This window comes from Cololabis saira, chromosome 10 (genome assembly GCF_033807715.1).
Source record: "Cololabis saira isolate AMF1-May2022 chromosome 10, fColSai1.1, whole genome shotgun sequence".
NCBI classification, from domain to species: domain Eukaryota; kingdom Metazoa; phylum Chordata; class Actinopteri; order Beloniformes; family Belonidae; genus Cololabis; species Cololabis saira.
Genome location: NC_084596.1, coordinates 28,726,820 through 28,741,458, shown reverse-complemented (window position 1 = coordinate 28,741,458; position 14,639 = coordinate 28,726,820). Strand labels below are relative to the sequence as shown.

The 14,639-nt window shown below is 39.1% G+C and overlaps 1 protein-coding gene across 3 annotated transcripts in view; it reads left to right on the top strand.

Moving 5' to 3' along the window:
• greb1l (GREB1 like retinoic acid receptor coactivator) overlaps nt 1-14,639 on the top strand; it is a 57,713-nt gene that overhangs the window by 11,758 nt on the left and 31,316 nt on the right. The window lies entirely within an intron of this gene.

The window sequence follows — 14,639 nt, the reverse complement described above, 5'->3', positions numbered from 1 at the left end:
TTTTAGACCAACCTTTCAGATGTGTGGGCTCCATTACATCAGTAAGACGTTATGAGGAGCAAAGTGTGCGCAGGACCCCATGGAGACTATTTACCAGAGTAATATATCCTCATTCTTGCCATTGAAACTTGTAAATCATTCAAACTGAGAATCCATTCTGGCAGAGCACAGCTGTGGAACAGGGTGTTCTCACAGGGTGTACCGCTATATTCCCCCGCTGCTCACAGATGCCAGCTTCAGTGGAACAGTACCTGCGGCCAGAAATGTCTGCCTGCACCTTACGTGTTCTTCTAGATGAGTACAGTGTGTGCTGTGCCACAGACTGGGTCAAACCACAATAGTCTGGAGGAAAGTCAATGTTTTTTTTAAGTGGAATTTCATTGTTGTGGTTTTCATTTAAGTTTAACTCACTGAAAATCACCCTCTTGTAGGGTTAGGGTTAGTATTTCTGTTGTACATAATACTTCCATCCATCCAGTATCTATTCCCGCTTATTCCAGTGCAGGGTCATGGATCTGCTGGACCCTGTCTACTATATTTTAAATACATTTTTATTGCTATTATGCACACAAATGAATTACAGATCAACTTAACATTTTTTTTAAATAGTTTTGCTTTAGGCTGAATGCTACATTTAATGTTTTAGACAGCTGTAGTTGTGCACAGAGAGTATGCAAGGATTGTGCAAGTCAAATGTATGTATTTTTCCTATATCACCCACAGTTACACTTATACGTATTACATTTACAAACACTGAGAAATAAATACATCTATGTGGATTTAGATCTTAGATTTTAGCTGTATATTGATTATAGAAGACAGAGATGAAAAAAGTTGATTTGTCAGAAAGAGACTAATTTAGTGAATTGAGTTCATGCTTAAGGGAAAACATTCATCCTGCATTTCCTAGAAGGATCCTTTGAAGTCAATTATGTACATTTTGATGTATACCACGACTTGCAAGGGTCCTTTAACAGGAACTGTGCTCACTATAAGCAATTAAAAAGCGGTACTTATTAAATGTAACCCCAGTGCTATGGGTATGTGCATCTGCATTGTGCAGAGGTTTGCCTTCATGCATCTATTTAACATTCATCATTGCAACTGGCACATTACTGCCACTTCCACTACTACTGTCACTGCCATACCACATCGAACAGAACTGCATGCACATTACTGTGTATGTCATTTTAGTGAAACAGTTGAAACATTGCAGTTCTATATCCAAAAAAGGTGGTACAGGGCCAATTTAGTGCTAGTAAGGAGCAGGGGCGCCACAAAAAATGTTTCATAGGGGTGGCCAGATGGGGCCATTTAATTTCTTGGGGTGGATACCAAAACTAAAAGCCATCATTACAGGACTTAATTATACTGTTGTAGTATACAGGCTCAGAAATACATTTTTTATTTTTTTATTTTTTTACTTTCTAACTTGTCTGCATATATATTAATGGTTAATACCATGTTGGTAAAAACCTAAGGCATATATATATATATATATATATATATATATATATATATATATATATATATATATATATATTGTTAGGCTCAGAAGTACGCCTACTGATATGCATTTTGCCCAAATGATTTGGGATGAAACGCATAACTGACGATGGAATCTATGTGACAGGCAAGTGTTTTTTTTTTTTCTATTGAGGCATGTAGGGTGGCCAGCAAATTTGTAGGGGGGGCCATGGGCACCCCTGGCCACCCCTGGCCACCCCCTGGTGGCGCCACTGGTAAGGAGGTACAAGCCAACTAAAAAGAAAAAAACTCCATATGGAGTTGCATTCCTGTGCTAATGAAAATGTTATTGTGCAAAAAGGACGCCATTATGCTGTACTCAACATCTAGGAAGGACCATCAGCGGAACTGTGTATTAGAATCCAGACAATCAATACTCCAGATCTTTTTTTTTTTTGATAATAAATAGGATCTGTGTAGACTCCTCCAGACCAAAGACGAGAGCTGTATGGAGCTGTATCAGTGCCCTTAGCAAAGGTCATTTACACTTCTGAGATGGCAGCATGAATGCAGAAAAGTAATTATATTTCTTCCAGGGACATGAATGATAATTTCTAATAAGACAATGCCAAACCACAAATTTCTGCACATAGCGAAGGCGAGGCCGGGTGTGAAAAGGGTACAGGTACTGGATAGGCCTGCCTGCAGACCTCACCTAATAGAAGGTGTTTGCAGAAATTTTTAATGTACCACTGAATACCTTAAGCCATCTTTGGAGGTAGAATGATAGTTAAATCACAATGAAAACATCTCATTCCTTGGTACCTTAATGTAAGAATGCTTTCTAACTGTTGTGAGAAGGGAAGGCAACATTAGTGACAGCTTTATTCTCCGCACATTTTTAGTATGTCGGCCTGATGTGCAAAATGATGTTTATCAACGAATGAATCAATTGGACAAAAAAAAAGTGACATATCTTATGTTTGTACAGACTAAAACATATAGGAGTCAAAATAAGTTTAAAATTTACTGCTGTGTTTTTATTTTACATCTGTAGTTTCCATATTGCATGGTGCATTTATTACAAGTCAAAGTTGTGTGGAATTGAGTTGTCAGAGAAGCATTTTCTCAGGAGCAGTGAGCTAATTTTTACAATTACAGAAGTCTACTAATACAGGGATCATCACCACTCCAGAAGTCCACAGGGTATCAGAGGTCTACTGACCTGTGATGAATTTGTTACTGCAAAACTCTAACGTCCCAGACTTTTCCATAGCTCCAGTCTGCAGCAGGCTCCAGACAACAGTCGTGGTACGGCAGGTGAAGTCATATGACCCAACAGGACTCAAACTAAAACAAAACGATATAACAATAAACCTGCAAATTTAGAAAAAAATACACCTCTTTTCTGCAGTTTTTCTAATACTGTTTACTGCATTTTTAATATTTAATTGAACATTTTACACATATTTTTAGCTAATTTAATAAGCACTAATTTCCCATCTCATCACCCCACCAGCTTTATTGTTCCTTACGATATTTACAGTTCAAAAACCTCCCTCCCCTAGCATGCTCATCCACTTAGACACACACACACACAAAGACACCATCCTATAACGGATTCATCTCAAGGTCAGTGTGTGTTGATGTTGTCAGAGTTGTGGGGGAGAGGGCCGACTGTACCAGAAGGCTTTTCCATAGGCTGTCGCAGCTCGCCTAAGGCTACGGTGACCAAAACCCAGCCCTCTGCTGTGAGGACTCGGTGTTCCTCTGTGGCAAGGGAGGTCATTCTCTCTCTCTCTCTATCTCTCAATCTCCCTTATACTTTTTCTGTCCTCTCTGTTCGCACATTTGTGAAACAAGTATAGATAAAAAAATGGGCAAACTAGAAACAGAGAGTGAATGGGAACAAATTATTGTTTTCTACTGGAAATGTATGTTTTAAACACTTGTTTCACCATCATCAAAGCAACAAACAAGGGAATAGATTTTTCAAAGGTTGTTCAAGGCACAGCTGATGCTTCTCCTTTATAGCTTTGAGCAGGAATCCGAGATACTTGCACTACAGATATGACCTGGAAATTCTTTATGTTGCCTATTGTGGCAGGACGCACGTGACTTCTAAACCTAGAAATGAGAGTTTTAGCTCAAACCTATGGTAATCACACCCCAACCATCAAAATGTAGGACAAAGAATGTATCTAGGTCTAAGTAGATGTTAATCTTGGTAAAAGCCAGATTTCATCTTCCTTTTTTTTAAAGCTTTTATGAACTCTGCATAGTTCAGGTCGTAACTTTGTGAGCGCTTCAATTTTTTTCTTTTTTTTTCTTTTTCAGCATAGCTTGATGTCCAAACTGACCAACAAGTGACAGTGAACAAGAATAGTGATAGCGTTTTGGATTATGTTGGGTCAGATGAGGTGGGTAGGTAGAGTTCTGGTCTTCTGCTTGTCTGGGGACGTCAAAGTCCATCTTCTTCTAGATGTGTTCGCTTGCTTATAATTGTTGTATATAATCTTAAAAGTAGTATATGTCCTTTTTGAGCCGGTGTTTATCTCCAGTTTCTGTAGCGCAAATGAACAGGTGTTAACCACCCCCAGGATAGGGCGCTAGTCTATCACTGGATACTTCCCCTAGCAAAGCCGAGAGTAAAGCATCTTTCCCAAGGTTGCACAAAGTGACACCAGTGACAGGGTTCAAACCCACGACCTTTGGATCTTGCGCCCGAAGCCCTAACCACTAGGCCACTCCGCTCTCCTTAAAAGTAGTAGTGATGTAGTGTCTTTTTTTTCCTTTAATCATAAACACAAACCTTAACACAACTCCCCCCATGTATCTGGGCTTACACTGGTTTGTGACCCTTTGGTGTTTGGGATTTCACAGTGGGAGCAACATGACGGGGCTTGTGATCAATGCCCCGTCATGTTGCGGTTGGCGGCCAACTCTACCAACCATCCCACGGCCTCCCCATGCTCTGGAGTATCCCATTTAGTACAGATGAATTTGAATGGTGTCTAGCATGGTAGCTAGGAATTTATAGGTCTCTTGGAACATTTGCCCTGTGCTGCTGTCATACAAACTGATACATACATAACATCTTTGTCTCAAAACAATATATGGGAACGATTCAGATTGTGCAAATTAGTGTGTAATTGCATAAAAGGTACAAACAGGAGAGTGCATATCTGCGAGTGATGACGTAACATTCTGGGAGAAAAAAGGGTCAGAACAAAAACAAAAAAGGCCTGCATCACACTCAGTAACTTGTGGCTTTTGACTACAGTGGGGAAATAAAGCCCGATCTCCATTCATTATAAGATTAAATGTCACTCTATTTATCAACTTCCTCTCTGATTGACAGAGAGGGGAGCATCCCACCTTGGAAAACGCAAACTTTTGTCCCTCTTCTGGCACTGTCAAGGAGACAAAGCAGCGTTGATGCCTCTATTGGTAACCTATGTGTCTCTTTGTCACCTGATCCTCAAATCACTTCTCCAGTAAAACAGCATTCAAATGCTGCTGCTTTAATGTCCCCTCAAGTATTTTCCTGGTTACATTACTTCATCACCTTGATTAGTCATTACACTAATGTTTTGGTGTATAAAGGGTGTGTTACTGTCACTTCTGCCAGTTAGTAAAGTATCCCATCTCTTGCTGGGATTAGTCCCAGATGAAGCCCTGAATAGGTTTACTGTCACCTTTTCTCCACAGCAAGGTTTGTTTGTGGGGTCAAGTCCTTAACAAAGGATGACTCTGCTTCCATTGTCCCTTTGAGACAAAAAGAGTCTTGCTGATGCTGTGCCTATTGCTGCTGTAAGGAGGACTGATGGGATTTAAGTGGCGGCCCCGTCACCGTGGGCAACCTGGTGCTTATTAATCTCAAGGGTGGTGGGTAATAGAAGAGATGTGGCAAAAGAGTGAGGGGGAGGTAACGGGGGATGGGGTGCTGCTGACGCAGCAGTGCCGCCTGGGGTCAGGAAGAGGGGCTTGATGGATACAGCTGATCGCCCAGTAAGGAAGTTTGGAGGGAAAGAGGAGGAGACCCCTTCATCAGGACATTAAGAAGCCTCTTTGTCACGCTGTCAGTCAAATGGATTCAAGGTGGCTGAGATCTTTTTCAGGGAGGAAAAGAAAGCAGCAGTTCCATTGTGTAAAGTGAATCTCTCTGGATGCCTGATAAAGACAACAGGCCTCTTTCTTATGTCCTCTCTAGGAGTGCTTGGTGTTCCTGTGTGGCAGAATTAAGTTAATGTGACAGATGTATGAATTAGGAAGAAGTCAAAAGGTTTCAGGCAAGAATTTGAGGAAGTATGATAGTCAATATCAATACCTGTTTTCTTCACAGATATCTAAAATGGTAATTACACATGTATTTCAGATGCTAGACAGCAAAAGGCAGTAAAACAGCACAATGTAATCATTTTATCATTTCACTGTAGACAAAACATTTGTCAACGGAAAGTGATTCTTATATTAACAATTCAAAAGTAAGAATTAATTCAGGATTAATTAGTCAGTTATTTTTTATGAATTGTATTTGAATTGAATTGTATGAACACAATGCTCAGGAGGAAAGATATCAGCAGTGAGCTTGGAGAAGCAACTGTCGGTGCTAATGAGTCTAGGAAAGTTTACAAGACAGTTTCCAAACTACTTGGAGCACATCATTCTACAGTGAGAAAAATTAACCAATCTCCATAAAAGTGGATGACCCAGCAATTAATGAAAGTGAACAACATCAAAGTGGAGATGCTTGACCATGCACGGTGAAAACCAACCAAATGTATCAGTATAAACACATAGCAGCTGTGGAGAACAGCAGTGAAAGGGTGATGATCAGGGCTCTTTGCCGTCATTGAGTTGACCATGAACTCTCTTGTTTACCAGCGTATTCTAGAGTCAAATGAGGGCCATCTGTGCGACAGCTGAAGCTTGGCTGAAAGTGAGTCGTGCAGCAGGGCAGTGATGGACAGAATGGCTGAAAAAGAAAAGAATTAAGGTCGTGATCCAAAGTTCACACCTCAGCCTGATTGAAATGTAGTGGCAGAGCCTTGAGAAAACTAGTTTTTGTTAATGTGTAATATATGTTTTTTTTTCTTTTCTTTTTTTTTAAATCGGAAATTGGATTTACCTATTTCTAAGATATGACAAGCACCGGGCATGTTTATACGGAAGTATGTAAAAAAAAAAACAAAAAAAAACACCTTTTACTTAAAAGACGCTGCACTTTCTTTTCTACGTGATTTTTCTCTTAGTCTTTGTAGTGATCTCCCATTACTATGACACCCTCAGTACCTCTGTGATGTGGAGAGAAGGGGGAATGCAGCTAAAGCCAGCTTCTGCAACTGGAACCTGACCCCTTTGCTAGTTTTGTCATCTGATAAGAACAAATGTTTTGATAGTGTTGGCCCCTTCAATGTGATCCATGACTCTCCTTTTACACCCCATAACAAATACGGCTGTCTAAACAACAGTTTATGGCCAGGACAAGGCCTGGTCAACCACCATCAAAGATCTACTCTGGGAAGAGTCATTAGGTGTGGACCAGATGTTGGTGGAAGATCAGCGTCTAATGCAGAATAGAATGGAATATAAAGAAGTACTGCTTAGAATATTAATGCACATTCTTTTAGAAAGCATTTAAATATGAGAATCTGTCTGTGTTTACATTGACCAGTAAATGACCACTGCTTGTGACAGTTTTACTGTACAAAATGGAACTAACTAGAGCAATGGAGCAGAAATAGAAATAGTTGTCCTCTTGAAAATGGTTTCTCTGAATAAGTCTATAAATGTATTAGGGTGCTGTGTTCTGACTTTGGTGAACTGGTGTTCAACCCAGCAGTGCTGTAAAATGCAGATTGGGTTCACCAACAGGCCTCTGTTTTATAACTCGGTCATGAAGGGCATTGTAAACTGTCACTTGTCCTTCACTTTCATTCATTTGTTTTTATCAGGGATAACATCCATGTCACCAAATGTCTGTTTTGCTGCTACATGATCAAATAACCAATATTTTTGGTTCAAGAATATGCACAATTGGAATGTTTAACAATGTGTCCAAATTGAATTAATTTTTCTAATGATGTTTTAAATGCTGCTCTTTGGAAAATAAGCACAAAGTAAGCACATCAATTTATATTTGGCATTTCTCTTCAGATTTTTTTCAAAATTTGACACAAAATGCAAAGTCCCTGCCCATGGTATATTTACAGTAATACATCATATATATTCTCTGCCCCTATTAACACATCCAATAGAAATATGTTTTTCATTAGTTTTTTCGTTATTGCTTTAATTTTACAGCTTTAGTTTACTTAGGATTTTTTTTTTTGCAAATGAAACAATTAATCCATAAGTTGATTGGTAGAATTTTTTTTACTGCGATTTAAAAAAAATAATTTAGAGCATTTTTAAATACATATCTCTCTATGCTCTGAATTTTTAGAAAGCAAAAGCGAAAAATTATAATGATAAAAATAATAATAGCCATCTAAAATGCATTAACACATGGGGTAAGATTAATTTACTTTAGAATATCAATTTGCCTTAAAATATACCTTTTTATATTTTTCATTTTTATGATAACACATGTTTACTTTGACAGATTTGAACACTTGTTTTATTTCTCTTCAAAGCTCAAACACTTTCAGCTCAGTGTCCAGTTAAGAAGCTTTAATTTTTTTTCAAATCCATCAATTGTAGTTTTCAGAAAATTAATTTGATTCATGTGTGATATTTACACCCTTAGTTTAAATTTTAATAAAATGTTTAAAACAGTACCTGTCATATTAACAGTGTTTAGCTGAGATTTTTCTTTCTGGTTTACATTGGTAACAACTTTGAAATAAGTATACTTTCCATTTCTCATTTAACTTTTTGGAAGTCCGTCGCCATTAAGTGACACTGGCCTTTGTCCATGGCTGAGATTTAGTTTAAGGTTAAATACCTTGCCCTTAAACTCATCCTCTGGCCCACAGTGTGTGGCAAGGTCACCACTCCAATCAGCCCAGTGTTAACACAAAGCCTGCTTCTCCACTAATGAATTAGCGCTAGAGTTCCACCACAACCTACTACACCTCTTTCCCTGGCTTTCTGGACAGGCTTTCCCTGTCCCACTGCCCTTTCACACGCACCCCCATGCCCCTAATTTTAAAATGAGTTTTATAACTGGACAGTAAACCTCCAGTGGTTTAATGATGATGACTTCTTCATCTGCCCAAATGCTCCTTTTGTCCACCCCTCCACAGGACCAAGACCCTGCCCCCGTTCCCTCTGGTCACATCAGGCTTTAAACCATGGTTCACCCCACTTTATAGTTACACGGATAATCTCTCTGGAGCGCTCACACACACACACATACACACACACACGCACATACTCGCACGCACGTGCATGCACATGCCTACGCACATATACCCCCTAGCTATTATCTCCACTGAGCCCTGCTCTGTCTCTTTCTCAATGTGTCTCTCACTGTTGCTGCCGACTTCAGCAATGGCATTCAACTGGAATGTTTGCCTTTGTTTGTTTGGCTCACTGGAAAGCCATGAATGACCTTAGCTCATCTGCTATCTTCACTAGCAACGATTTGCACTTCAGGGCCCAGCAGGTAATCCTGAGGAGGAGGAGGAGGAGGAGGAGGAGGAGGAGGAGGAGGAGGAGGAGGAGAAGGTGGAGGAGGTTTTCGAAGACGCTCGAGGGACTTTTATAAGGAAATTGGAGTAAACTGGAGCGCGACTCCTCACACCCTTGGCGTCAGATAGCCCCATATGACCATAGTGGAAAAGGGAATTCTGTTACGGGAATTTTCACATGGTGGCTACTTTGTTTTCTTGTTGTTGTTTTTTTTTCTGAGTGTTGAGCAACACGTCTGTTTTTTTTTATCATTTTGGCACTCTTATTAGCAGCCAGGTTGCTCTAATTCCCCCACACTTCCCCACCTAGGCTTGGTTTTCAAATGCACCGTTTTTAGCTGAATCATATCTGCAGTTGACCTTCAGGTTTTCTGCAAAGTCAGAGGCCTCACTACCAAGTTTTGTAATGCGTGCTTAATTAGGTCAATTAGTTCAGGGTATTAAGGCCAGAACAGTGGCTTTTTGCTAGTCTTGGTAGATGGTTGTCCTGTCGATCAGGCCTCAGCTGCTCCCAACAACCATCATGTGTTCAGCAGCTGCTGAGTCAGCTAAGACAAAGCTGCAGCACTCCTTTGGGAATCCTAAGAGAGGAAGAACTCCTCTCACCCTACCCCCTTTTGGAAAACTTAAGAACCAGGACCCAGGATCTCCCAGAGTACACTGCTGGTCATGTGACCTGTCTTTCCTCAGGTGGCACTGGCAAGGACACTTCCCCTTTGTCCCCTCAATGCAGCGGTGAAGGATAGGCTCAGGGGCGGGCAAGTATTCAAACCGCACTCTTTTGTTGTTGTTTTTTTTTTCTTTTTAGCACTGTGTCTTTTGAGGCGAGAGAAAAAGCCGGGCTTACTCATTATCTTAGTTTTTAATGAGGTATTTAAGACAGGCTGCGTCAAAGTCAGGGGCTGAAGATAAATCACACTGACAGCTTTTTCCCTCAGTTGAACTTGTGGCTGTGCTGCTATATCAGATAAATCACTATTAAGATTTCACTTTTGTTATTTTTGTTTTGTTACACAGATACAGTAAATACAGTAATTTACTATGCATCTACTATCTGGTTGCTAAATCTGCAATTGACACATAAGGAAAAAAAAAACAAAGTCAAACTCAAGCCCAACATTTGGACAAATGTAACAGATGGAGAAAAATGAGTGCATGAAAGCTCTGTGAGGACTAATGAAGGCCCTGATTGGCTCGTGTGTTGGTTTACAGCAGTCCTCACACCGAATGCGCTGCTATATAACCATTGGAGAGGAGGTGAGAAGAGCTGTACACAACTTGATTAAAACAACTGTTGACTGTGTCTGTAGTAATGAACTGAAACGTCCGTCACACGCTTCAGTGAATCTTGTGCCAGTAAATGCACAATATATGATAATGAATCCAGATATGATGATAGAACTTAAGGTATGGAAATTTACTGCAAATACATTATTGTACAGTTTTAGTGGGTTTTTTGGAGGCTTTTTAAAATACACGCAAAACACTTTTTTTAAAATTAGATTTGCGTTAAAATAACTTAAAAAAACATAAACTTAAGTTTGAGTCAAACTTTATTGAGTGTAGCTATGGTGATACAGAGAGACCTGGAATGCTATAGTGGGAGTGTCCATCTTTCCTGCCATCAAGTAGATGCAAGTTTACTTAGAGTTGGTATTTACTTGTCAAATTCTTGCCAACATTTCCCAACATTATTTAGTTGCAGATAAACAGACACACGGGCCTCATACAGGGTAACTTCACTGTAACTTTCCTAAACACCATCACATCATCTAATGAAGAATATGAAAACCTCAGAGCTGCTGTCTGAATATTGTCCCATTATCTCTGGTTGTTGATTTTTACACTTACGTGTAATTACATTATACTGTCTTGCAAGTTGATCTTGTTAAAGGTTCTTTTTTAAAACTGGTTAAATACATTTCTTTACCTTGGCATATATCCAGGTAAAGAAATGTGTTTAACCTGTCTGAAAAAAATAAGCCTTTTAATGATGATTTATTTGAATTTAATTTAATGTATAATTATAATCATATTAATATTAACAATATTAATATCAATAATTGCACAAATGTTTATTTTGATAATTGTATTATTATTATTATTATTATTATTATTATTATTATTATTATTATTATTATTATTATTATTATTATTATTATTATTATTATTATATTAAACAGATTTAAAAGGGGAGAGTGAAACAAATACACTTAACAATCCACTTAACACAAACTACAAATTAAAAATGGACAAAAAATAATATATTTTCAAGTGTTTCTGAATTTTTTCTAGGCTTTCTTGGTTTTATTTTTGTCTGTGACGTTTTTTAACTTTCTATTTTTTATTTTTTATACTTTCCTACTTTCCTTTTTGTTCTGTTTTCTCTAGATTAAAAAAATCTGAGTTTTGGTGGGCTTTGTATTTAATTCCTTGGTATCTTTCAAGAAATGTTGCTGTGTATTCTGCTAAAGTTGCCTAAAATTGGGTGAGGTTCTTTTGCTGTGTTTTGTGAGTAATGACCAAGCTTCTCAATTGCTTCTTCTTTTATTTTTTGCTTTGTTTTTGTGATCTTAAAAATCTCTTGTCCTCCATTTTCTGGCTGACTGGTGTGAGTTTCTTTTTCCATCCCATTATTTCAATTTGTGTGTGTGTGTGTGTGTGTGTGTGTGTGTGTGTGTGTGTGTGTGTGTGTGTGTGTGTGTGTGTGTGTGTGTGTGTGTGTTCTTGCCACAAGGTCACAAAACCTTTCCCTTCAAAGTGAAAAGATAAGTTGAATGCTAACAAAACTGAATGTAAACTGTTTTTATTATAGCTGCAGCTAATACATACTGTAGGTGGAGTTTTGACTTTAGGGGAAAGCAATTTGCCTTGTCTTACATTTTTCAAGTAAATCTTATATATTTTTCCGCAGCATCATTAGGTGAGAGTGTTTTGCCTCACTTGCCTGTTGGCAACATCATGATAAGGTGCTATCACTGATCACTAATGACATATAATCCCCAACATCTGCCAGCGCCTGTTGATTTGTGGTGCATTACCGTTTATTTATTTTGACCAGATGAGCCTCTGGTATTTATAGCAGGAGTTAAAAAGCCTAGTGTGGGGTCAATCCTGGGTAAGGCTACCGAGACAAAATGCTCAAACTGACCCGACATTCCTGTCCCCACTTTTCAGGAGATAGATTCTCCTGTCTCTAAATTGGCCCCCAATAAAATCTTGGGTGTGGCAGCTCGAGCTGAGTTTAAGCGTGAGACCAAAAGTCTGGCTTAAAGACCTTCCCCCTAACCCCACCCCCCCACCCACCCCTCCCCACAAAATGCAAACCACTGCCTTTTCTTGAAAATGAAAACTTCCACGTGACAGGGTGCCCACGACGGATGTCTTGATGTGCCGAGGGTCACGCGTGGCAGTGCTGTGTGTAGCGGGGAGATGTAAAGCCTTGTCTTTGTGCCCCCCCCCCGTCCTCCTCTATCAGCTCTGCAGGCCTCCAAGAGCATCTGTCACCGCAGGGGGTCAGCACGGCTGAGATGAATGAGACCCCAGTGGATTCCCTCCCTCCTTGGCAAATGGCACAGGACAGAGGAGTGCGCAAGGGACTAGGGGGAGGGGTCTGTGTGGATGCATGTTTGTTTGCATGTGAGTGAGATAGAGAGCGACTGAGAGGGAAGGAGGCTCTGCTGTACAGAGGGGAAGACTGGGTTTCTCAGTCCTTTCAGTGGAGAGTCATGACAACAGGAAAGGAAACTGAAATTTCATACATGTTTACTACCTGATTAATATCTTCCCAAAAGGATTGACTATTTGACATGGACTATATCTGAGAACCTGCATTGCATGTTTTGGGATTTACTACTTTGGATTTGGATTTTAAGGATCCGTCAGCTGGTGGAGGAGTCATGAAAGGTAGAGGAGAAGCTGCTCAAACTGCTTGCAGGCTGTGTGTCACATGCAGCCCTGATACAACATTAATGATATGGGCTTTTAGCACCTCATTTAGAGAACATGGAGAGATGTTTGTCTTTTTTTCCTTTTCCTTATTCCTCAACCCCTTCCCCCTTCCTCTTATGTCTGATGGGCAGTGTCTTTTCTGATGTTAAGAGGGTGTTGAGCTCTTTCTCGCATTTAAACTCGCATTTAAACTCGGTGTTGACCTCTAACATTAACCCATAACAATGAAGTGAAAACAGTTCATCAATTTATTTATAAAAATTTTATTTTGTTTTTCTTCAGGCAAAAGTAAAGTAAAAGAAGGAAAATTATTTCAGCTTTAAATTAACTAAATCCTGGATTCACTGATTTTTAGCTTTCAGTAATTGTTTGATTACCAAAAGCTAAAGAAATAGGGGAGTGTCGAGTTTAACAGTATGCGAGGTGATGATATCTTTTGCGTCTTCTTATCAGGAATTTATACGGAATATAAAGAAACATTAGTATTAAATTTCATATATTTTGCGTTGATGTGTGTGACATTTGTTAAATTAGTATCTGAGCAAACCAGATAGAAGGAAAATGAGTTTAATCCTGCTTCTATTCTCTCTATTGTAAACATTGTAATGTAATTATGCAGTTTAGGAAGAAACAAAAGAAGGCTGGAAAGAAAAGAGATGCAGGGTTAAACATAAGGTCCTCACAAATGGATAGATTTGTACCTTTTTTTCACTGTTTGCCTTTAGTTCGGAGGTTTAACATTTGATATAAGTAAGGGTTTTGATTCAAAAGTATACCATAATACTGAAACTGGAATATAGATATTAATGTTTTTTTCATTGAAACATATATTTTTGCTGCTGTCAGTCAGCAAAACTGACCATTCTCTATTGCTCTACTTTTAAATCCCTTAAATTTGATGCTTAGCAATCCTAACAATGCTACATTTTTTCGAATGAGGGAGGACAGGAAAGTGTCTTGACATGATCTTTGTTTGTTATCTTCACTGTAAAAAGTAAATAGAAATGCAAAACTGTAAATGCAAAAGAATACTGAAATGAACATCTTGAATTTGACCTGCAGTCATAACACAAATACATAAAGTGTTCAAATGCAGTTGCTGTTGCATGAAACAGTGCCATTATGTTGAATACTCTTTGATATTAAGTCAGTTTCTTTCAGGAGAAATTAAAATAGCACATTAAGATTCCCTACAATCTCATCACAGGAGAATCAGGACCTCATTAAGCACCTCAGGCTTGTAGTGCTGTCTAGATTTACGGCTCCTTTTTCTTCATCTCCAGAGCCGTCTGTGTCTCCTGTGTCCTTCGCGAGCAGATAAGCATCAAAATATTTCAAGACTGCTCCCTTGGTAATTAGCTGAGTGTGAGAGTTTTGGTTGAGGCTCATTTGTGGGAGCAACCCAGTAGAGGATAAAGCATGACCCTGTGCAAGAGAGCAAATTTCTGTTTTATTTTTTTTAAACTATTTTAGTTTGGTTCCTCCAAAGCTATAGAGCATAGACTTCTGCCTGACACAGTGAAGTTTTTTAGGTCCTCACTTTGTCACCAAGGCTAATCATTGACAAAATGAGCTCCAGTATGG